Below are 27,139 nucleotides of genomic sequence, written 5' to 3' on the forward strand. Positions count from 1 at the left end.
TACAGTCTGTTCATAGATTTTTCACATTTAGTTTCTAAATATAAAACATCACAAATTTTCAGACATTTTACTCCATTTTTGTGAAAATTTGATGGTTATGCTCATAGGATAGGAAGTTTCTTGAAGGAAAATGACTGAAATTACTTATATTATTGTTTCTCCTTGGGTGGCGTCATTAATTTTTCAGTTTCTACCATTAAATATAAAACACACATTTTCAAAAACCAAATGATAGTAACTGAATATATTTAACTATTTTAATTCAATGTTTAAAGATAATCCTAATTTGTTAATTTAAAATCTTTATAGAAAAGTATTTATGCACTGGAAACAGCCGCTTCATTTAGGCATCCAAATGTAGTAGTTTTCAAAAGATTACCCAATACATAAGCGAACTTCATTTGTGTGTGTGTGTGTGTGTGTGTGTGTGTGTGTGTGTGTGTGTGTGTATGTGTGTGTGTGAGTGTTTTTGTCTGTCTGTCTGTGTGAGGTATGACTGCATGCATGGAACATGTTCTCCTCTTTGTATGCACATATATTTGTGATGATATCTGTTGAGCTTGATATCTGGTATCAATTTTTATCACACTCTTATTTTAATCAGAGAGGCTCACCTACTTCGATTCAGTCATAACTGATCAGCTGCAGTAGCTAACTAGCGTGTCATTGAATTCACTGTATCTGTCTTTCAGTACTGGAATTTTAGGTACCTGTTTTAAGTAAGTTTTAGTAACCCAAGCTTTGATCCTGGATCTTTCAGCAAGTGCTTTATAAAGTGGAACATCTTGCTACCCAGACCCCAATAACTTTTTACATGTCTATATACACCAGTATATTACAATAGTTTCCTAATACCTGTTACTTGGCAAAAATAAATAAGTAAATAACTAAATAAATAAAGTATCAAATTACCCAAAAACATATAATAGTTTGAATATGCATATTTTATATAAATGTAAGTCAATTCTATTGTGAATGCAAAGATGCAGCCTCTACAAAAATGTTGTATATATCAGGTGAAGCCTCCTGAACAGAAATTATGTTCAATAACTCAGAAAACACACACAAAAAATATACCATTAGAACAGAAAGATTAAGTGGAAGTGTTTGGGAGAAGCTGAGGCATGTGGCTATGTAATGAAAGAGCCAGCCATTTATAACTATATTGTTGAGGAGATAAAATTAGAAATGGCTATCCACAAAACTGCATTTGGAGTGGATTGAATAAACTATGAGGAATGCATTTTTTTCAACTGGCTTTGAGCATATTGAAATCTCTTGTTACAAATGTAACACTTTGAATTGTAAAGTAGAAAAGTAAATGGAGATAAAATGAATAGAAAAATAGATTAGAAACAGTGCTTTTTGTGAAATTATAAAAGAAAAGACTACATAATTGAGTACTTAGAAAGGAAGAAAAATTGCTTAAGACATATTGGATACTGCATAATCTCTCAGAGGAAAAAGATGGTTTCTAATGCCTGTGTCTTTACCATTGCATTGCTGTCCCCATTTCTAGTCATTTTTCTATTAGTAGAGACTGGATTTCATTTTCTAAAATTGTTATAGAAATGGACTCATACATTATATAAATTTCAGACTCTGATTCTTTTTGTTATAATTACTCTTGGACTCCTTACTTTTTATACATCACATGCATTAGAGGATTGTTCTCCCTCTCATCCTTTTTGCTATCCCTCTCTCCATTGTCCAAATACATATTTCATTTATGGCTTTTCTTTTAAAGTGATGATTCAGTTTTAAGCACTAGTCTCAAGGTTGGTTAGTCAGTCCTATGTTTGAGACTTTGTGTATTCTGGAATTGCTGTACATCCATTTGGTTTTTTTTTTTTTTTTTGCTTTTTTTTTTCAACCAAGGAGAGTGACATCACTTGAGGGACATAGCTCCTAAGCACTGAAGTTAGAGAAATTGTTTAAACAAGTCAATGCACAGAGAACCTGGGAAACACACATGCCATTCATAACATGAATCGCACCTGTTCAATTTGCAAGGGCAGCACTATCTGGAAACCTTATTTCTATTGCAGCTCTAAGTTAAAAAGTGTTCTGCAATGTGTATGATGCTGTGTCCCACCAGGACATAAAACTGAAATGTTAGCAAATTGTCCCTTTTCTTTTCTTTTCTTTTCACTAATATGTAAAACCTAACTATGCAGCCATTCTCAAAAGTGCTTGGTGGAATGTAGTACCTGTTTTAGAGTTTGCATATATAAAAACAAACAATATATTAATCGTGAAATAAATATTAGTGTGTATATACTTTAACATTTTCTCCAAGAAATTAAAGATTAGTGATGAAATAGATCTGTTTTATTTTTCATGTATATTCAATTTCCTCAAGAAATTAAAATGTATTCAATAGTGTTATATTCTGACCAAATAAATGAAAGTGTTCTATCTATGTTTAACACATATTTGACCAAATGGCATGTTTAAAATCCTAATTATCTATGTATCTCAGATGCTCTCATGGATTATAGGCTGATTCAATTTATGAGAGTAGTTGTTCCCTTTCATGCTGTATAAAGTTCATGGATATTATTTTTATATACTTTAGTTTGTGATGTAATTTTGTTTGACATGTGTTTTTCCAAGAGTTTCCCTTGATTACAGGTTTTATGAATTTTTGAGAAAAAATTCATCTATTATATAATACAAGATTTTATTCATCTCAAGGACAATCAGGAATTTTTGAGATGAAGTTATTTATAATCAGCAATTGTTAGTCTTTCAAGATATTGGCTTTACTGCATCTGATACATTTGTGAATTTTGGCTTTCCTCTTTAAAATCTTTTTTTCAGTTATAATTTGTTATTCATTGTTTAGAATGTAATTTCTTGGGAAGAATATATAGAAATATTTTTATAGATTCTTGAACTGCCACAAGAAATCATATCATTTTATATTTACCTATGATTCCTGAATGTCTGGATTATTTCTGGTAATGATTACCCCAAGATCCATATATAAGCATGAGAAGTCACCTATCAAGATGTTGGTCAGGGGAGTAAAGCGACCCCAAAAAGAATATAGAGTATTGTTCCTACATTTAGTTTCTTCCTGGAATTTGGACATTAGTCCTTATTGCTGAAGTTATAATTCACTTTGTGGCTAGGACTAGGAGAAATACAGTTGGAATAAGTCCACAAGCCTCCTTCCTCTTGGGTAGATTTCATAGCAAAGAAAAATTATATGCTTTCACTGAGGGAGAAAATTAATCTGTCTTACCTTGCCAAAATGTCTATAGACTACAATGATTAGAATTGTAAGATATTACTGAAAGTGTAATTGTGGCACTTTTATCTTGGAGGTAACCAAGAGCTGTCTAATGGAATTTAACACTAGCTCAAGAGAGAAAAATCATGCCTACTGGTGAAAATCTTGCCAACTACCCATGAGTAATGATATCATCTGTCTTAGAAGAGAACCTGCAATTGCCATTTTTCCTATTTCTGTGCAATTCCAAAATGCAATTGAAATGTTTATCCTTATATCCACTGATAAGTGTAACTCTAATCTCAGATCCACGTAACTTCTTTATGAAGAAAACAGAAAGCATTACAGAAATCCACGACTGCTCAAAATTGAGAGAGCCATCGAGTATGTAGTAACCATTGAAAATTAATACATGAGCAAGAAAGCCCTTACACCTAAATTTTGGATAGCATCGCAGAAGAGTTCAGGAAAACACTGTATTTACCATAGGGTGAAGAAGATAGTATCTTCTAGATATGACAGGGAAGTTCTATACATGAAATCTCAATAATATAGCTACCTAAACAATACTTGAACTATAACAACGTCAAATAACATGTCAACATATTTGTATGAAATCTCATAGGTCCACAATTCTAGATGAAGAGCTATAGCTGAGAGGAATCACAGAATAAGGCAGCTAATCTGTTATACAGTACCAAATGCTCTGCCCTTTAAGTGTATACATATAGGTAAAATTGAAATACACTCAGTAGTCTGTATTTATACATTTATTTGTGTGCATCTGCGTTTATGTATAGCGGTAAGGATTACAGAAAAACAGGCCATGAATTTGAGAGTGAGTAGAGTGAGGGAAGAGAGGTTGCACAAAAGTAGTGCAACATTTTTTATTAAAAAATAGATAAATAACAAAGTTACATGAATTAATGGTAATTACTATCAAGTATAAGAAAATACCTATTTTCCTGCTGTTGATTAGATGAGAAACTTAACATTAAGCTGGTATAGTTGAAATTATTTCTAATAGAAATAGCGAGAATCTTACTATCTAAATTATTTTTGTTTCAGATGCTCAAATTTAAAAATATTAAATGTTGATTAATGTATAAGTTTAAAAATGGTAATTGCTTTTAAACTGAGTTTTAGTTTACCCTTTTAGATTTCATCAGTTGTTAATATTTTATATAATATCTAATAGCATGATACTACAAAGATAAAGTTAGGAGAACACTATGTAAATACCTGAAAAGGGAAATACTTAAACAAATATAAACAAACATAGTAAAAAGAAGAGTAGGCAAATGAGAAGATCTTATAGACTGGAAAGCTTACATTGAAGGTTGTGTTCAGCTAGGTCTGCATGCTTGCATCTTCTGCATGGGATGGAAGCTCTGTGCATTTAGCAACTCACAGAAACAGCTTGCCCCAGTCTTCCATAGCCCTAATATAATTATGAAATAAATACACTTTTTAGGAAGTATGTCTTCCCTGAAATTTATTTGACAATGCTAACATAGCATTTTCAGACACTATTTTTTCCCAATCGTCTTCCTTTCTTCATTGTCATCAAACACATGTCCCATATGCTGACTTCTATTTCCAAACTTTCCATCTGTTGTGATTTACCCATTTATCCTTGTGCCTCAAACACACTGTCTCAAATTTTAACAAGTCTCTATCTTGTGAAAATCTCTAAAATTGCTATTTCTTTGAGAAATTTCTAATGTATTATAAGAACTTACACTTGAAACTATTTTCAGGATCTGATTTCCAATTCTGAAAAATAAAATAAAAATGGATTAATAAATACTTAATCCACAGATATCCTGAATTAAATTAATTAAAGCCATAGTTACATTTTAAGATCATGGCTTTACTGTATCTGTTACATCTGTGAATTTTGTCTTTCTGCTTTAAAATCTTTTTATATTCTGTTATAATTAGTTATTCGTTCTTTAGAATGTAATTTTTCTATCTTTTCTTTTTTATTCTGCAGTTTATTTTCTTTTTTTTCTCTGTTTTTTCTTTTTTCATTCTTTAATCTATTTTTATAGTCCAGTCTTTATCCTCCTCCTGGTCTGCCCTCTGACTGTTTCACATTCCATAACCCCTAACCACCTGCTCCTGTTTCCAAGAGGATATACCTATGCCCCCATCCCCATCCCCATCCCACCATATCTCCACATTCCCTGGGGCCTCAAACCTCTTGAGGATTAGATGAATCTTCTTTCAATAAGTCAAGACCTGTCAGTCCTTTGCTGTATATGTGTTGTGGGCCAAATATCAGCTGGTGTACGCTGCCTGGTTGGTGGCACAATTGCAAAGTAATCTAGGGGGATACAGGTTAGTTGAGACTGCCGGTCTTCTTCCTTCAGGGTCACCCTCTACCTCAGCTTCTTCCAACTTTCCCCTAATTCATCCACAGGGGCCACCAGCTTTTGTCCATTGCTTGGGTGCAAATATCTGCATCTGTTTCTTTCAGCTGCCTGTTGGCCTTTTGGAGGGCAGTCATGCTGGGCTCCTGTCTATAAGCACACTATAGCATCAGTAAGAGTGTCAGGCCTTGGAGCCTCCCCTTGAGCTGGATACCAAGTTGGGACTATCACTGAACTTCCTTTCCCTCAGGCTCTTCTCCATTTTTGCCCCTGCAGTTCTTTCAGACAGGAATAATTCTGGGTCAGAGTTTTTGACTGAAGGATGGCAACCCCATCTAGTTTCATCTATTTGCCTACAAAATTCATGATGTCCTCGTTCTTAATAGCTGAGTAGTAGTCCATCGTATAAATGAACCATATTTTCTGTATGCATTCTTCTGTTGTGGGATATCTGGGTTGTTTCCAGCTTCTGAGTATCACAAATAAGTCTGTTATGAACATAGTGAAACATGTGTCCCTGTGACCTGGTAGGGCACCTTTAGGGTATATGCCCAAGAGTGGTATAGCTGGGTATTTAAGAATGTATTTGTTGAGAATATATAGAAATATTCTTAAAGCTTCTGAACAGCCAAAAGAAATCATATCATTTTACATTTACCTAAGATTAATATATATATATATATATACATATATATATTCATAAATTTCTGGATTTCTGGGATGTGTCATAATAACGCTTACCTCTAGAGCCATAGACTATTTAATATCTAATAATGAGAATAAGAGAATAATCCTTTCAATTTGTTGGTCAGGGAAGTCAAATATATGTTGACCTTAAATTCAAAACTGTGTATATATCTATTTATTTATGTTTTTCCAAAGTAAATGAAAGTTTGCAGCTTGAAAATTTTAAAAATTGATATCAATTCTATCAGAACAGCACAATTTGAAAAAATCTTCATCGGTAATTACTTGTAATGTACAGACAGAAAATGCAGAAAATGACTTCTTTTTATATATATAAGAAATCTGGAACATTTTATTTTAATTCCATAAATTTCTTCTACTTGTTATAGAATCCCTGTATGTGAAAATATATCATCTTTATATTATAATTCCTTATTTAAAATTTTTATTTTATTAATTTACATATTTCTTCATATTTAACTGATTTAAAATTTTTGTATATAACATTAGAATAATAGAAAGAATTTATACCATTTTACTTTCCAAGTGACATCTAAAAAAAAAAACATGCTCAGTGTTTTAAATACATGTTTCATTTTCCAATTAGATACATTTATAAAATATATTTAACATTTTATCAATTTCTATTTTAAACACGTTGATATTATGGCATATTTCCTCTATTATTTCAAAAATAAATGTACATCTCCTCCAGTTCCTGATAAGAGAGAGGTACAGGTACAAAAATATGTAGCAAGGGGATGAGGAACTGGGGATAGCCACAGGAGGGTCCCAGACATCAGGCTCCCAGGACCTAACATGGTTGATTTTAGCCGAAATGCACAAAGAAGGGGGAGATAGAACCTGTTGAGACCATCTCCAGTAGATAGGCATAGCCCCTGGTAGAGGGATGGGGTCACCTACCCATCTCAAAGTTTTAACCCAGAAATATTCCTGTCCAAAGGAAGAACAGGGCACAAAATGGAACAGAGACTAAAGGTAGGGGCAACAGAAGATTGCCCCACCTAGGGATTCATCATATCTGCAGACACCAAATCCAGCACGGTTGCCATAGTCAAGAGGTGCTTGCTGACAGGATCCTAGTGAGGTGCTTCCTGAGGAGGTTCCACCAGCAACAGACCAATGAAGATGTGGATGCTTGGGGCCAACTATCAGATTGAGCTCAGAGAACCTGGTAGGGGAGCTGGTAGAAGGACTGGAAGAGAGGACGGGGATTGCAATCCCATCGAAAGAATGACATAGGCTGGCCTGACCAACCAGTTCTCCCAGAGTCTAGACCATCAACCAGGGAGTGTACCTGGAGAAATCCATATTACTAGAGAATGGCCTTGCCTGACAGCAACAGGAATGGAGGCCCTTGGTCCTGGGGAGGCTTGATGCCCCAGTATAGGGGCATGCTGGAGAGGTGGGACAGGAGAGTGCGGGTGGGTAGGGGAGCACTCTCCTATAGGCAAAAAGGATGGGGAGGATGCTGGAGGGGATAACAGGGAAGTTGTATATCATTTGAAATGTAATCGAATTGAATGATTAATAAAAAATAAAAATAAAGAAAAATAAATGTATATATATTTACACTTCGTAGTCATTACTGAGTCTATAGATTTTGGATATTTAAATTATGCTATTTCCTTAGTATTTTAATATTTTAGTATCTTTTCAAAGAGTCCTCACATAAGTTTTCATTGGTAATAACTACTGTTTTCCTTAAATTCTTTCCATGAAATTATTCTAGATTTTAATTACCATTCTCTTTGAGGGTTTATATAATATGTGCCAAATATATTTTCTCAATATATAGAGATTAATTATGGAAAGTGTTGATAAAATATTCTTCATTCATATTTAATATAGATAAGTAGGTAGAGTAGGTTGCCTGCCTATCCTTCAGGCTTCCTCCCTAACACTGCAGTAGAACATCAGTTGTAGCTTCCCTTCTCTCTCTACTCCTCCTATGAATCAGGACTATTCCCTTCTGGCTACTCAGCCTTTAATTGTTGCTGTGTCCCAGTAGAATTCAACAGGTCATCCTCTGCTGACATTTCAGAAATCAACACCTAGGCTTGTAATTACCCAAACCCAGATGCCTAAATGCCAGCAAAACAAACAAACAAACAAACCCCACAATAATGAAGTGGAAATTTCAGTGTTTTTTTGAAAACTCAATTTTGTCATATGATGATTTTAGAAACTGTCTTGAGATAGGGTGTTTTGCTGAAGCAGACAATGCACTAACATTAACAATAATAAACGGTCAACACCCGTAGCCATGAGAGAAATAAGAATTAAAATGACTCTGAGATTGCATCGTATACCTGCCAGAATGATTAAGGTAAAAAACAAAAGAAAGGCTCATGCTAGCCTAGATGTGGAGCAAGAAAACTTCTCTTTTGGTGAGATTGCAAACTTGTGCTGCCACTTTGTAAAGCAATATTGCAGTTTCTCAGATAATTATGGATTGATCTAGCTCAAGACCCAGTTATACCACTTCTAAAAGACACTTTATCCTACCATACTGATATTTGCTCAACTATGTTCATAGTAGCTTTATTCACAACATCCAGACACTTGAAACAAGCTTTATATCTCTCAACCGAAAAATGAATAAACAAGATGTGATAAATTTACACAATGGAGTATTACTCAGCTGTAAAAAGTGGCATCATGAAATTTGTAGGCAAATGGGAGGTACCAAAAGAAAAGTCATTCTGAACAATGTAACCCAGAATCAGAAAGACATACACTATATATACTCACTTGTAAAGAGATAGTAACCGTAAAGGAATTATATTATAGAATTATATTATAATCCATACACCAGAAAGGCTAAGGAACAAGGAGGGCTCAAGGGCAGATGTAAGGGTCTTTGGGGAAAGGAAAATATGATAAATGTTGTGGTTGTACTGGACGTAGGTGGGGATAGGAACAAGAGGAATCAGAAGGGGAGAGGATGGAGGAAAACTAGAATTCGGGAGCAATTTGGTGGCTACATAGAAACCTAGTACAATGGTAACTCTCAGGAATCTATTAGGAGGAACCCAGCTAAGACTCCTAGTAACAAAATATAAAGCACCTGAACCAAGCATTTCTTATATTCAGGCAAGATTTCTAGTGAAGGAACTTCAAGCCATCCACAAAACCTTCCACCTTCAATTTCTTCTATCCTGCTAGCATGATGTGCAGAAGTAAAGGTGGCACAGAAACTGTGGGAGTGGCTAACTAATGCCTGGTCCAGCTTGAGATCCACCCCATGAGAGAGAGACCACCCTTGACATTGCCAGGAAAACGAGAAACCAGAAGCTGTATGGCACAGAGACCTAGGAGAAAATCAATTAAAAATGTGTGCCTATCTAAGCAAAGATTTCCCAGTAGAAATGATATAACTAAAACAAATATTCATGGGTTGGGCAACCCAGACACAGATAGACAAATATTGTATGTATTCACTTATAAGGGGATATTAGTTTTTGAGTAAATGATAACTAAGCTATAGTCTGTAGGTGCTGAGATTATAGGTAAAAAGTAGAATTCTGGGATATGGGATGGGGTATGCATGGATTTCCCTGGAAAGGGAAATAGAATAAATTTGCGGTTCAGATGGGAGTGGGTAGGGTAGGACTTGTAGGCATCATGTTTGAGGAGGAGAAATGAAAGGACAGAGCTAGATTGAGGTTATGTATTTGGGGATGTTGTGTGGAAAGATAGTGCCATTGAAACTTCTTTAAAGCTGTGAGGGTAAGTTTAGTGAAGACTCCTAGTAATGGGAAGTATGGATTCTGAACTAGCGTCTCTGGTAGCCAGGCAAGATTCCTAGTGAAGGACTAGGATGTATTCTGTTGAGTTATTAGATGAGGATGTCCCATGGAAATCCCCAAGCAATTCAAGCCAATTCTAAGACAATAGTTTTCTCTCTCTCTCTCTCTCTCTCTCTCTCTCTCTCTCTCTCTCTCTCTCTCTCTCTCTCCCTCCCTCTCTCCCTCTTCAGAGCTGAGGATCGAACCCAGGACCGAACACAGGGCCTTGTGCTTGATAGGCAAGAGCTCTACCATTGAGCTAAATCCCCAACCCCAGGTTACTCTCTTAAAACTGAGAGTGGGGCCACATTTGTGAGGGTAATATGCACACAATTCATTGAAAGGAGGGAGGTCAATCTGGTGCCTGCATAAAACCTTTGTGCTTATGTTCTAATCTCTTTGTCATGAGAAGGTACTCTGCAGGCTACCCAAAGTGAAACAAGGACATCAACCCAGCCACAAAAATTTGACCTACCCTCTGTCCTGCCTGCAAGATGTGCTGGGGCAATGGTAGTGCAGAACTTGTAAGTTTGGTTTAACTTGATGTTCTATGCCTGGAGAGGGAGCCCATGCTCCACACTGCTTAGATTCCTAAGAAGCAGAACCTGGACAGCTCACAGACCTAGGGTAGATCTGAACATGACTGAAAAAAAGTCAATTACATGATTCCTAGTAGCACTCTAACATAGATCTGTACAGAATATGAGAGAAGATAGAGAATCCCACAGCCAGACATTATGGGGGGAAAATTATAAATTGGAAGTCTCCATCAGGTCCCTTTCCTAGTAATTTCTGGATTTTTGTGGGAGACAGGGCAAAAAATTGTCAAAGTCAGAGGGCATGGAGGATCCCCCAAAAAATACGGCCAGCTAAATTCACTCATTTGGGAAGATAAGGTCTCACAGAGACTGTAGAGAAAAATCATAGTCTACAGGGGTATTGAATAGGTCATCTGTGTATATCCTGAGGCTGTTATTGTGGTGTTTTTGGGGGACCCCCTAAATGCATGGCTCAGTGCGTCATTGACTCATTTGCCTGCTCTTGGGGTTCTTTTTCTGTTAGGTGCCTTGCCCATCCTAGGTCTAAAGGTATTGCCTTGTCTTACTGTGTTTTGTAGTGTTTGGTTGATCTTCTTGGAGACCTATTCTTTTCTGAAAGGAGATGGATGAGGAATGAATAGAGTGAAGTGGAGAGGTGGGGTGGGGACTGGGAAGAATAGGTGTAAGGAAACTCTGGTTGAGTTGAATGAGAAAAGAATTTATCTTCAATAAAAAAGATAAGGAAAGGAAAAACAAATATAACCAACCGGGATTACTGAGTCCAAAATCATCTGAGGAGTGTTTTCTCAGTCCCAGCATGCAAAGAGCTGTGGTCAAGAGGAGGGCAAGTTTTGCGATGGCAGCTGAACATGGTAACAATAAAGAGTCAACCAGGTATTGCTGTTTTGTAGTCATTAAAGCTCTTGGAGAGCAGCTGAATCTTCAAGTTTATGTGGCAGGTCTGGGTTACCTAAAGAAAGAACTAGGGGAGACCATTGGTGAGACCACAGCCTCAATTGCAATAAAGAAACCAATTGCATATTGGAGAAACCACATTATAGGAAGAAAACCAAGGATAGCAGTAGGTTTACTGAAGCAAAATGGGCTTACAGATAAGCTGTATGCTATAGATAGATAGCAACATATATACATTCTATTTTATAAATATAAAATAGAGGGAGAATTAGTGGGGACTAAGGAGGAAATGAGAAGAAAGAAAAAGTATGTAGAACAATGTTTATATGATCACATTATTCTACGGAAGTATGATAGAGCAAAGGGAAACCTATTCTGTAGGATGAGTATAAACTACAAAAATAATTCATATATTTATAAATATAGCTGTCTTCATTTGTTAATTGTGCATCATGTTTATCTGCAGAAAATTCTCAATTTTCACAATTGAATGCATTAAAAACTCAAATATTTCAAAATAAGTATTATCATAATACTTGGGAAGAAAAGGAAAATCCAAAAATATATAAATACTATTTATAATACAGAGGAAAATTTAAAGTGCAAACTTCATAACAATGATGCATGACTTTTCAGTTAATTATCCAATTTTCCTCATTGAAATCAACAGAAAAATATCTTTATGAATTTTTCATTTATTTTGAAATAATGTTTCAAATATTATGGACTCATACATGAATAAAATGATTATTTAAATTTACCTAAACCTAAAATAATTCCTGTCAATATTCATATGAGAAAATTTTAAAATTAATTTTCTGGAAATAATTCATAGGGAAATTTATCATTCCTTCCATTAAATGATGAATAGAAGAGAATGAAATGAAGAGGGGTTTTTCAGAACAAAACTTGAAACTTACTTCTCCAAATTAAAGTTAAACAATCAATCATTCAGTGTCAGTGGTTGAGCATTCAATGAGGTCATAAAGTATACAAATGCTGTCAACTTAGCACTGTGCACTCACTAGCGTTGACAGACTCTGGATACATAAGTAAGCATCTGCTCACTATAGATGGAAAAATCTAACTTGCTAATTTGTCAAGTTCCTGAATATGGCTGTTAGTCAATTTGTTAAATGATCGATTCCTTTATTGTTATAGATCACAAATCTTAACTCTAAACATTATGTTTCCTTTTAAGAAAGTATTTTAAATTACTAATTTAAGTGCATGGAAAAGCAATCATAAAATGATTTTTGCTGAGATTAAACATTAAGATTTCTTTTTAAGATTTTTTAAACAATGGATTTAGATTAATGATATTAACATCTTTTGCTTTTTGTTTACCTTTGTTTTACTTTTCATTGTTTTCTCACTCCCAGTGTTCATGTACTTTGCCATATAAATTTGTAATTTATTTCAAATAAAGAAAATAAATTATTTATCAAATATGTTAAATATTGTTTTTTAAAGATTGGATAGATCTAGTTGTTCAGTTTATCCTTTAAATTGAAATTTATATTATGCCAATTCTGAGGTTATACTTGAAGAAATTCTGCCTCAGTTCTTCTCAAACTTTATCCTGTAGATTCTGAAATTTGTAAAAGTATCTTTTATTACTCTGACGCCACTGTTGTCTCAGAGGTTTACTGTATCTGTTTGCTAACTTAGCTCTAGTCCTGAAAGCTTGCGTCCACTGTAAAATCCAGTCTCCGAGATTTACTTCTGAATAAACTCACCTTTCCTAGTTAGTTCTGAACTATGGCTGGCAAGTTCAATTCAGCTGTTCTGGCTGAAATTTCTCTCCAAACTGACTGATTCAATCTGGCTTTTCTCAGCTTCTCACTGAATTGCTCTACTTGGCCTGGAACTAACTCTGCCAATTTGGTCTAATCTTCTGGCTCCATCTTCTTCTGTGGCTTCAACGGTCTCTATTGACCTGCACTAAAATGCATGAACTTAAAAACAAACTCATTTGCACCTTGCTGACTACAGTGAAGTACCAACAGATCTACCTGTACTGAACTGAACTCACTAACTTCCAACTCAACTCTCTCTTCCTGCACCAGTCTTAAATAACGAAGCCTGTTCTTATGAGAGTTGGGCACATCTTGTATTTAACTCATTGTGCCAAATTTTCTCTCATTAATTCATTACTTTGTCTGACCTTCAATTATACATAATTTTTTTTTACAGTCCAGTCATTATCCCCCTCCCGGTCTGCCGTCTGACTGTTCTCATCCCATATCTCCTCTCCTGTCTGTAATAAGATGTCCCCAGTCAACTCACCTCTACCCCCAAGAAACCTCCCCACTCCCTGGGGCCTCAATTCTCCTGAGGGTTTGGTATAACTTTTCTCACTTAGGCCACACCAGGCAGTCCTCTGCTGTCTATGAGTCTGGGGCTTCATATCAGCTGTTGTATGCTGCCTGAGTGGTGGCTCAGTGTCTGATAGATCTAGGAGGTACAGATTAGTTGAGACTGCTGGTCCTCCTATGAGATTGCTCTCCTCCTGAGCTTTTTCTAGCTTTTCCCTAATTCAATCACAGGGGTCACTAGCTTTTGTCTATTAGTTGGGTATAAGTATCTTCATCTGACTCTTTTCAGCTGCTGGTTGCGCCTCTCATAGACCAGCCATGCTAGGATCCTGTCTGTAAGCACACCATAGCGTCAGTAATGGTGTCAGGCCTTGGAGTCCCCCCTTGAACTGGATCCCAATTTGGGCTTGTCACACAACCTCCTTTCGTTTAAACTCTATTCTATAAATTTTTATCCCTGCAGTTTTCTTAGACAGAGACAGTTTTTGGTCACAGTTTTTGACAGTGGGATGGCATCCCCATCCTTCAACTTGATGCCCTATCTTTCTACTGGAGTTAGACTTTACAAGTTCCATCTCCCCGACGTAGCGTATTTCATTGAAGGTCCCTCCCTTTGAGTCCCTCCCTTTGCCTGTTTCCATTTTTCTGCTGACTCTCAGGGCTTCAGTCCTGTTCCCCCTAATACCTGGTTATATTCCCCTTTTCGTCTCCCTGTCCTCTCTTCCATCTAGCCCCCCACCCCCATGATTCCTCTCTTCTCCTTCTCAAGTGGGATTGAAACATCCTCACTTAGGTCCTTCAGCATGTTAACCTTCATGAGTTCTGAGGATTGTATCTTGGCTATTCTGTACATTTTTGGAGGCTAATATCCACTTAGTAGTGAGTCCATACCATACATTTTCTTTGGGGTCTGAGTTAACTCACTCAAGATGATATTTTATAATTTCATCCATTTGCCTGCAAAACACATTATGTCCTTGTTCTTAATAGCTAAGTAGTATTTCACTGTGTAAATGAACCACATTTTCTGTATTCATTCTTCTGTTGTGGAACATCTGAGTTGTTTCCAGCTTCTGGCTATCACAAATAAGGCCACTGTAAACATAATGAAACATGTGCCCTTATGGTATGATGGGACATCTTTTGAATATATGACCAAGAGTGGTGTAGCTGGGGCTTCATCATTTTCAAGCCTGGCTGTTATCTTTTACAAACAAACATTGCTTTCATTGTTTGGGATTAGAGGTGTGTACCAAGAGCATAACTATATTCCAGCCAGAGCAAATTTGTTGCTAGATTAAAATTCTTCAGAAATTGCTATCATGCACAATTATGTGGGCCAATTAGTTGTATTAATATTATATTCATGGCATTGGATCTGTATTTCTGGAGTACTACTGATAAAGAGATCCAGAGAATCTATTGGAAGATGACATATGATAGAGGAGAGATAGTATTTTGGTGCCAGTAAATGCTAGGGTAGTTGACAAAGCAGACAGTGAACTCAATGAAAATGAAATATCTCATGATCGGGGTTGGGGATTTAGCTCAGTGGTAGAGCGCTTGCTTAGCAAGCACAAGGTCCTGGGTTCGGTCCCCAACTCCGAAAAAAAAAAAAAGAAAAAGAAAAAGGAATATCTCATGATCAACTCAAGCTAGAATCAAGAACAATAGAAAAAAACGTGGAAACTATATCATTACGTACTTATTAAGTACTTCACATATGAAAGAAAGTCTTGGAATTGATATAAAAATTGTTCAAAATGCAAAAAAAATGTATTTGGATTTGGCAATTTAAGCTAAGTCAAGTTATTAGAATATTATTTATTCAAATACCCTAAAAGATGTAGATACATTTTCTGGATTATGAAAGGGATAGTTTGAAGAGAGTTTCTTTGAAAAATATTATCTATAAAAAATCACAAAATGATAGACCTGAAATTATAAATCTTTAAACAATACTGGAATTCATGTTATAGCTACAAAATTTGGACTTTGACTAGAGTCGTGCACAGATCCCGATTTTAGTACCCATAAAAAGAATAGATAATTTAGCTGGTCAAGGTTTTTCTGTCTCAAGATTGGTACTGTCTCTCATTTTATCTACTTATAAACAAATAAATAGCTGAATACAACCATAATATAGAATTTCCTTATTCGCTAAAGTACACTGTATTTCCCATTCCCTCTTTTCAATTCTCTTTTAAATATTTCTAAGTACTTTTCTTTAATCCTCAATAAACTTGTATGTACTTTTTTATGCTGTATAAAATTTTTTTGCTATAAATCAAAAACAAAATAGTAAACTTATTTTGTTCTAAGGTTGACATTTTCCTTTTCAAATTGTCCAAATAGACCATATTTGCTACTGGACAGGGAGGATATTACTTATTGCATTGACTTTTTGTTTGTTTGCTTGTTTGTGTTTTCCCTACCCCAGTAATCATAATTTATACTGTTATAAAACAACTGAAAAAAAATTCCTTTAGAGCCAAACACACCCTAAGTTACTTCATTACTCCATAGTGTTCTTCTTATTAGCCAAACTTTGCCACCAATTCAGTTTCTCTGTTGACCTACATCATATCAATATTTGCATAATTGAAATAACCAGTAGTCTTGTCTCTGAATACCCTGATTTCCTCTTTCGTAAATATTTTTTGTCTGTGGTAGAAAATTTTGCCTTGACTCAGGTGTCATTAAAAAATTGTACCAAAATGAGGTTATGAGTTTTGAGCCTGGGTTATTCGTTGGCAGGAAATTTTCAAAATACATTTATAAAGGTAGACAAGCAACAGGTAGAATGTAGGAATGGCAAGAAAATGTTTTATATAACAATTACGTTTTATGAACTAGCTAGCTAGATACAGCTTGATTCAGTTCAACCATGCCATAAGGGGACTTAAATGGTTTTCAGAGTTTTCACAAATATGGAACAAGACAGATGCAAACTTATCTTATTTTATTTTTATTTATCTTTATCTTATCTTAACTTATCTTTATTTATCTTATTTTCATGGATAACATTTGTTGAAGAATGCTTCTTCAGTATTAACTGTGGCATATTTATAGCTTACTCTATTTACAAGGCAGGTGTGTACTGTGAAGAAAATGTTATGGTTTGATAAGTGTCAGTGTGTAAAGGAAGCAGCCCTGATAGAAGAGATGAATAACACAGAAAAAGTATGGTCTCCGGCTAGTATTCATGATGACTCCCATATCTGTGCCATTCAATCTCAGAAATTCCTCCAAATTTTTATTCTTCAAAACTATTGTAACTGTCTAACATAATATTTTTCTGTGTCTTAGGATCCTTTTATAATTTGTCTTGTATACAACCATTATCTCATATTTCAACTTCTCAATTTCTATCAGTGCTATTGTATCTCATTTCAAAGTCTGAACATAAAAGCTAGGCCATTTCTCTTTCTGAAGATCTAGCATTATATGTCGCATAGATGCCACACACTGAGAAAAAGTATGAAAGTTGTAGAGTATTATCAAAACAGTTGTGTCCGATAATGAAATGAGCTGAAGTACATGAAATGCAATGCCAACAGTAATTAAATTTAATACCTTAATATAATACCATTACCAACAGGAACTTGCAACTATCTGATGGGAAGCTGGAAGCAATGGCGTTCTCCTTTGTGGAAACATTCGTTTGTGGGGTTTCTCCTTTGTGGAAGTTCATCCTTTATTTGTACATAATATTAGGTTGGATGCCTGGCATCACCTAAAAATCACAAGATATTTGGGGATGACTTATCCAAAGCACATACAGCTATGACGTCCACCTTATTCAAGAGGTGCCAGTGCTGAGGATTACTTTAGTGCACCCAAACTTATACATTCCCATTCTTACTACTATTATTTGGAATATATCTATATACATTCTCCTTTACTATGTGTCAGGCAGTCTCTTTAATGTGTTCAATTCTACCTGTAATTTATTAGCCTTCACCAGACACTTTTAATAATTGGATCCTTGCCACTAACCTACCTTCGTGGCATCCTTTCTACCCCACATTTTTAAAATCTCTGATGAAACAACGTACCTCCTGAACCTTCAAGTTCACATTGTGTCTATAAAAAGGATTAAATGAAATACCATCATAGAATTTCATATATCCTCTTTGATCTATAGAGGGGAGCCATCATAAAATCTTCAGACCCTTGAGCCCAGAGAATGGAATATTCTCTAGGACACTAAAACATGTTCTAAGCAGTTACACATAATAGATTAATTCCAAGAGACAGATTTCCTAAAACCTAAGATGTTCTTTTCTGTGAAGTAGACCCAGAAATGCCAAACTCATTCTGTCATCCAAAAGTGAGTAAAGGTTTTTATTAAGTAGTATTGCAGCTATTAAAAGTCACATTAAATCCTGATTTCTGGGACAAAATATAATTTTACAAAGTTGAATTTTGTTTGTGTCATTTCTTCTAATGCATTTACCTTTCTTTTCAACCAGAAGTCAAATAATTGGAAGGTGTGAGCAATCAAAGTATATGACCTAAAATACTTTAATAAAACATGTTCTAGTTTTTTTTTTTTATTTGATTGGTCAAAAAACAACAAGTTAAGAGAAATCACTCAGGGTTTTTGATTAATTCTGGCAGAGCTATACTGCTGACAGTGGTACGCATTATTTGCATTCTAGAGTAATTTAAAAGTAATACTGATAACACATATAGGTGTGATTTTAATTTGCAGATTTTTATAGAAAAATAGTTTGGAGAATTTTAGTCGGGAATTTGTTTAGTTGCATGATTAAAATATTTTCTAGACAACTGGGGACAAGATCCTTCCAGTCTCCATCTATGCCCTGGAGTTAACCCTGTGGCAAACCTCTCCAGACCCAAATCCTGCCTGGTGAGCTGGTCTCCCCAGGAGTGCTATCACTTGTAAGTTTAGAGGTAAGACGAACTCTTTTGCTCCAATGTCTGGCCAAAGAGGGACCTGCATGAGACTACAGGACTCAGGACCCACAGAGCAACTGGGGACAGGACACTTTCATTCTTCATCTACTTCCTGGAGTTAACCTGTTGGCACAGCTCTCTGGACCCAAATCCCACCCAGAGAGATCTGGTCTCCCAGGAGTGTTGACACACCTAAGATCAAGGATCACAGACTCACAGTTGGGACTGATCCTAGTCACAGACTATAAGACCAATTAACAACGGAGATAACCAGATGGCAAAAGGCAAACTCAAGAACCTAAGCAAAAGAAACCAAGGCTATTTGATATCATCAGAACCCAGTTCTCCCACGAGAGAAAGTCCTGGATCCTCCAAAACTCCAGAGAAGCAAGATTCTGATTTAAAATCACATTATAAAATGATGACAGAAGACTTTAAGAAGGACGAATGCTAGCAGCAAACCATTGAGCTGAGAATAGGATCCCCCTTTGGAGGAGTTAGAGAAAGGGTTGAAAGAGCTGAAGGGGCTTGCAACCCCATAAGAACAACAGCACCAACAATCAGAGCTCCCAGAGACTAAACCACTACCAAAAAACTGCACATGGACAGACCCATAGTTTCAGCTGCATATGTAGCAGAGGATGGCCTTGTTGGGCACTATGGGAGGAGAAGCCCTTGGTACTGACAAGGCTAGAGACCCCCCAATATAGGGCAATGTCAGGATGGGGAAGCAGGAAGGGGGGTTGGTTGAGGAGGGGGAACACCCATATAGAAGAAGGAGATGGGGATAGGAGTGGGGGCTTATGGATGGGAAATTGGAAAAGGAAATAAATTGTAAATAAAATGTAAATTAAAAAATCCAATAAAAAAATAAAAAAATAAAAATGTGTAAAACAGAAAAAAGAACATAAATAAGTCCCTTAAACACAGGAGAGCACAGTTAAACAGGTAGGAATCCTTAGAGAGGAAACACAAATATCCCTTAAAGAAATACAGGAAAATACAACACATTAGATAAGGGAATTGAAAAAAAAACATTCCAGATCTAAAACAGAAATAGAAACAATGAAGAAATCACAAAGGGAGAAAACCCTGGAGATAGAAAACCTAGAAAGGGATCAGGAGTCATAGATTTTAAGCATCACTAACAAAATACAAGTGATAGAAAAGAGAATCTCAGGTGCAGAATATACAATAGAAAACATTGACAGAACAATAAAAAAATGAAAAATGCCAAAATCTCCTAATCCAAAACATCCAGGAAATCCAGGACACAATGAGAGGATCAAACGTAAGAAAAATAGGTATAGAAGAGAGCAAAGATGCCCAATTTAAAGGGTCAATAAATATCTTCAAAAAATATAGAAGAAAACATCCCTAACCTAAAGAAAGAGATGCCCATGAATATACAAGAAGCCTACAGAAATCCAAATAGATTAGACTAGAAGAGAAATTCCTGCCATCACATAATAATCAAAACACCAAACACACAAAACAAAGAAGAAAAAATATTAAAAAACAGTAAGGGAAGAAGGTCAAGTAACATATAAAAACAGACCTATAAGAATTACACAAGACTTCTCACCAGAGACTTTGAAAGCTAGAAGATTCTGGCCAGATGTCATACAGACCCTAAGAGAACACAAATGCTGGTCTAGGCTACTATATCCAGCAAAACTCCCAATTGACATAGATGGAGAACCTAGAAATTCCATGACCTAACCAAGTTTACACAATATCTTCACACAAATCCAGTCCTACAAAGAATAGTAGATGGAAAGTCAAACACAAGGAGGGAAACTACACCCTAGAAAAAGCAAGAAAGTAATTTTCTTGCAACAAACCCAAAAGAAGAGAGCCACACAAACATAATTCCATCTCTAACAACAAAAATAACAGGAAACCGCAATCAGTTTTCCTTAATATTTCTTAACCTCAATGGATTCAATTCCCAAATAAAAAGACATAGACTAACAGACTGGAAACATAAAAAAGGACCCAGAATTTTGCTGCATACAGGAAATGTATGCACCTCAGTGCAAAAGACAGACACTAATTCAGAGTAAAAGCCTGGAAAAAATGTCCAATTATATGGTTCTAAGCAACAATCTGGAATAGTCATTCTAATATCAAATAAAAGTGACTCTTAACCAAAAGTTATCAAAAAAACATAAGGAAGGACATTTCATTCTCATCAAAGGAAAAAAATCTTCCAAGATGAATCTAAAATTCTGAACATCTGTGCAAGAACACCCACATTCATAAAAGAAACTTTTATAAAGCTCAAAGCACACATTACACCTCACAAAATAATAGTGGGAGACTTCAACAACCCACTCTCATCAACGAACAGATCATGGAAACAGAAATTTAGCAGAGATAGAGTGAAACTAACAGAAATTGTGAACCAAATGGATTTAACAGATATCTTTGGAAAATTTCATCCTAAAACAGAATGTACTTACTCATCAGTAACTCATGTTACCTTCCCAAAATTGACCATATAATTGGTCACAAAACAGGCTTCAACAGATTCAAGAATATTGAAATAATTCCACACATCTGCTCACTCTCAGATCACCATGGACTTCAAAAACAAACAAAAAATAACAAGTAAAAATAAAAAAGAAAGCCCATATACACACGGAAGAGGAACAACTCAAGGATAACTTGATCAAGGAAGAAGTAAAGAGAATAATTAAAGAGTTTTTAAATTTAATGAAAATGAAGGCACAACATAAGTTTAGTTAACTTATGGAACATAGTGGCAGCAGTGCTAAGAGGAAAACACAGAGCTCTGAGTGCATCTGAAAAGAAATTGGAAAGAGCATACATTAGCAGCTTGACAACATATCTGAAAGCTCTAGAACAAAAAGAAACAAATAAATGAAAGAGGAGTGAATAGCAGGAAATAATGAAAATCAGGGCTGAAATCAACCAAGTAGAAGCAAAAAGAATAAAAACAAAAATAAACAAAAAACCAAAATGAACAAACAAACAAACAAACAAAAAACCCACCAGATTTTGGTTCTGGTTCATTGAGAAAATCAACAAGATAGATAAACACCTGGGCAGACTAACTAGAGGGCACGCACACAGTATCCAAATTTTAATTAAAAAATGAAAAGGTAGAAATAACAACAGAAATCAAGGAAATATAAAATTCATCAGATCCTACTACAAGGACCAGATGTGTTTAATACAGAATTCTATCAGACCTTCAAAGAAGATCTAATGACAACACTCTTCAAATGATTTCACAAAATAGAAACAGAAGGAACACACTACCCAATTAGTTCTATGAAGATACAGTTATGCTGATATCTAAACCACCCAAAGACCAAATGAAAAAGGAGAACTTGGGACCAAATTCACTTATGAATTTTGATGCAAAAGTACTCAATAAAATTCTTACAAACCAAACCCAAAAATACATCAAAATTATTTTACATCATAATCATGTAGGCTTCATCCCAGTGATGTAGGGATGGTTCAATATAGAGAAATATTTCAATGTAATCCACTATATAAACAAGCTGAAATTTAAAAAAAGAAGAAAACAAAACAAAACAAAAATAAACAAACAAACAAAAAAAACCCAACCCACATGATCATTTGATTAGAGGCTGAAAGAGCATTTGACAAAATTCAACACCCCTTCATGATCAAAATCCTGGAAAGATCAGAAATTCAAGGCACATACCTAAAAACATAGAAAAAGCAATATATAGTAAACCTGGAGCAAATATCAAACTAAATGGAGAGAAACTTGAAGCAATCCCACTAAAATCAGGGACTAGACAAGGCTGCCCACTCTCTCCCTACTTATTCAATATAGTACTCAAAGTATCCTTGCCGGAACAATCGGACAAGAAAAGGAGGTCAAAGGGATACAAATTGGAAAGGGAGAAGACAAAGTACCACTATTTTCAGATGGTATGATAGTATACTTAAGTGACCCCAAAAGTTCCACTAGAGAGCTCCTACACCTGACAAACAACTTCAGCCATGTGGCTGGGTATAAAATTAACTCAAACAAATCAGTAGCCTTCCACTACTCAAAGGATAAACAGGCTGAGAAAGAAATTAGGGAAATGACATCCTTCATAATAGTCACAAAAATATAAAATACTTTGGTGTGAATCTAACCAGGCAAATAAAAATATTGGTATGGAAAGAACCTCAAAACTCTGAAGAAAGAAATCAAAGCTCTCAGAAGATAAAAAGATATGCCATGGTGATGGATTGACAGAATTAATATAGTAAAAATGGTCATTTTGACAAAAGCAATCTACAGATTCAATGCAATCCCCATCAAAATTCCGACTCAATTCTTCATAGAGTTTGAAAGAACAATTTGCAAATTCATTTGGAATAACAAAAAACCTAGGATAGTGAAAACTATTCTCAACAATAAAAGAACTTCTGGGGGAATCATCATCCCTGATCCCAAGCTGTATTACAGAGCAATAGTGATAAAAACTGCATTCTACTGGTACAGAGATAGGCAGGTAGATCAGGGGAATAAAATTGAAGACCCAGAAATAAACCCACAAGATCTATGGTCATTTTATCTTTGAAAAAGGAGCTAAACCATCCAGTCGAAAAAAGACTGCATTTTCAATAAATGGTGCTAGTTCAACTGGTGGTCAGCATGTAGAAGAATGCAAATTGATCCATTCTTATCTCCTTGTATAAAGTTCAAGCCCAAGCAGATTAAAGACCTCCAAATAAAATCAGATTAACTGAAAGTAATAGAAGAGAAAGAGGGGAAGAGCCTCAAACAAATGGGCACAGGGGAAAATTCCCTGAACAGAATACCAATGGCTTATGTTCTAAGATCAAGAATCAATAAATGGAACTCCATGAAATTGCAAAACTTCTGTAAGGCAAAAGATATTGTCAATAGGACAAAATGACAACCAAGAGATTGGAAAAATATCTTTACCAATCCTACCTCCAATAGAAAACTGATATCCAATATGTACAAAGAACCAAGTAACTCTATTATAAATGGTAAACAGTGCTAAATAAAGAATTTTCAACTGAGGAATATTGAATGGCCTACAAGTTACTAAAGAAGTGTTCACCATCCTTGTTCATCAGGGAAATGCAAATCAAAACAACCCCGATATTGCACCTCACATCAGTCAGAATGGCTAAGATCAAAAATTCATGTGACAACAGATGCTGGTGAGGATGTGGAGAAAGAGGAACACTGCTCCATTTTTCGTGGGATTGCAGATTGGTACAACCACTCTGGAAATCAGTCTGGAGGTTCCTCAGAAAATTGGACATTGCACTACCTGAGGGCCCAGCTATATCTCTCTTGGGCATATACACAAAAGATGCTCCAACATACAAAAAGACACATGCTCCACTATGTTCATAGAAGCCTTATTTATAATAGCCAGAAGCTGGAAAGAACCCATATGTCTCTCAACAGAGGAATGGATACAAATAATGTGGTACATCCAAACAATACATCCAGTACTGCTCAGCTATTATAAACAATAACTTCATAAAATTCTAAGGTAAATGGATGGAATTAGAAAGTATCATCCTGATGGAGATAACCAAGTCACAAAAGAACATATAGGGTATGCATTCACTGATAAGTGGATATTAGAATAAAGATACAATTCACATACCACATGAAGCTCAAGAAGTAGAAAGAGCAAAGCATAGATCCTTTAGTCCTTCTTAGAAGGCGAACAAAATACTCCAGGGAGGAAATATGGAGACAACTTGTGGAACCAAGCCTGAAGGAAAGGCCATCCAGAGACTGCCACCCATGGGGATCCATCCCTTATACAGACACTAAACCCAGACAATATTGCAGATGCCAAAACGTGCTTTCTGACAGGAGCCTGATATAACTGTCTCCTGAGAGACTCTACCAGTGACTGATGAATGTAGAGGTAGATGTTCACAGCCAACCATTGGACTGAGCACTGGATTGGTTCCCAGTTGGAATTAGAGAAAGGACTGAAGGAGTTGAAGAGGTTTGCACATACAGAGAACAACAATATCAACCAACCAGACCATCCAGAGCTCCCAGGGACTAAATCACCAATGAAAGATTACACATTGAGCGACCCATGGCTCCAGGTGCATATGTAGCAGAGGATGGCCTTGTCAGGCATCAGTGGAAGGAGAAGCCCTTCTGGGAAGGCTTGATACCCTAGTATAGGGAAATGCCAGGGCAGGGATGGGGGATGGATTTGGTGACTGGGTGGGGGAGCACCCTCATAAAGGCGGGAGAGGGGAATAAGATAGGGGTTATCTAAAGGGTAAGTGGGGAAAGAGGATAACATTTGAAATGTAGATAAATAAAATATTCAATAAAAAAGGTGTTAAAATGTTATCTAACAATTCTTAAGGGCTTTCGTTTGTATATGTAAATTTATTGTTTAGCTACTATTAGCAAATTAAACATATATTTTAAAATTCATTATTATTAAAATTCAGTGCAAGACAGATGGTCCAGTAGTTGCAAACATGCACTTTTCTTCTTGAGATCCTGAGTTTATCTTTCATTGCCATCTGGGCAGTGCTACCAGCTCATTGGTTATCTCTGCTGGTGGGGGTGGGTCTGAAGCTCCTTCCCAAGAGATGATCTGGAGGCAGCCACTATTCATACCTCCAGCTCCCTCCCCATCATCATCTTCATCTTCCTCTCCAGGACATTGGTCTGCAGCTGCACAGCTGAAGCCCCTACCTGGCCGGCCTGACCCAAAAAGGTCTTCGACCTCATCTACCTCTCTCCAGACAAGCCACATAGAGGAGAGAGGATGCCGAAATGAGGCAGAGCCACCAGTTAGAGCAAAGGCTACCACATAGAACAATCTCATGTCATGTGCCAGATGTGCCGTAGATGTGGCAAGGGCTTGAGGAGTTGATACAGGTGTGGCTGACTGGACTCTGAGGCTATAGGAAGCCAGCAGCCGATGGAGGCCATTCCCTTCAGTATAGCAGCTGTAGTTGCCACTCTGTTCCACTAGTTATAAAGATTTCAGGTGTGCTGTCAAACTGTTTCTTTGGAGATACTCCGAGCTATGAGTTTTCCTCTTAGCACTGCTTTCATTGTATCCCTTAAGTTTGGGTATGTTGTGCATTCATTTTTGTTAAATTGTAAAAGGTGTTTAATTTCTTTATTTCTTCCTTGTCCAAGTTGTTACTGAATACAGAGCATTGTTCACCTTCCATGTGTATATGGGCTTTCTGTCGTTTTTGTTGTTATTGAAGACCAGCCTTACTTAGTCCATGGTCATCTGATATGATGCATGGAATTACCTCCATCTCCTTGTATCTATTGAGGCCTGTTTTGTGACTGATTATATGGTCAGTTTTGGAGAAGGCACCTTGAGGTGCTGAGAAGAAGGTATATTCTTTTGTTTTAGTTCAAAATGTTTTATAGATGTGTGTTAAATCCATTTGGTTCATAACTTATGTTAATTTCACTGTGTCTCTGTTTAGTTTCTGTTTCCATAATCTGTCCAGTGATGAGAGTGGTGTGTTGAAGTCTCCTACTATTATTCTATGTGGTGCAAAATATGCTTTGAGCTTTAGTAAGGTTTTCTTTATGAATGTTGATGCCTTTGCAACTGCCTTTGCAGTTGTTCTGAACTGAGCGTTCATCTTGGTAGACCTTTTTCTTTGATGAGTATGAAGCCTCCATCATTTTCTTTTTTATAACTGTGGGTTGAATGTCAGTTTCATTTGATATTAGAATGACTACTCCAGCTTGTTTCTTGGGATCATTTGCTTGAACTTATTTTCCCACCCTTTTATTCTTAGGTAGTATCTGTCTTTGTCACTCTCGTGTATTTCCTTTATGCAGCAAAATGCTGGGTCCTGTTTATGTATCCAGTCTGTTAGTCTATGTCTTCTTATTGGGGAATTGAGTCAATTGACATTAAGAGATATTAAGGAATAGTGATTGTTTCTCTTATTCTTGTTGTTAGAAGTAGAATTGTTTGTGTGTCTCTCTTCTTTGGGGTTTGTTGCAAGATTACTTTCTTGCTTTTTCTACTGTGTAATTTCCCTCCTTGTATTGGAGGTCTCCATCTATTATCCATTGTAGGGCTGGACTTGTGGAAAGATATTGTGTAAATTTGGTTTTGTCATGGGATATCTTGGCTTCTTCATCTATGGTAATGGATAATTTTGCTAGGTATAGTAACCTGGGCTGGCATTTTTGTTCTCTTAGGATCTGTATGACATCTGTCCAGAATCTTCTGGCTTTCATCGTCTTTGTTGAGAAGGGTTTTATAGGTCTGATAGGTCTGCCTTTATATGTTACTTGACCTTTTTACTTTTTTTCTATTTT

The sequence above is a fragment of the Rattus norvegicus genome, chromosome 15 (genome assembly GCF_036323735.1).
Source record: "Rattus norvegicus strain BN/NHsdMcwi chromosome 15, GRCr8, whole genome shotgun sequence".
Taxonomy (NCBI): Eukaryota; Metazoa; Chordata; class Mammalia; order Rodentia; family Muridae; genus Rattus; species Rattus norvegicus.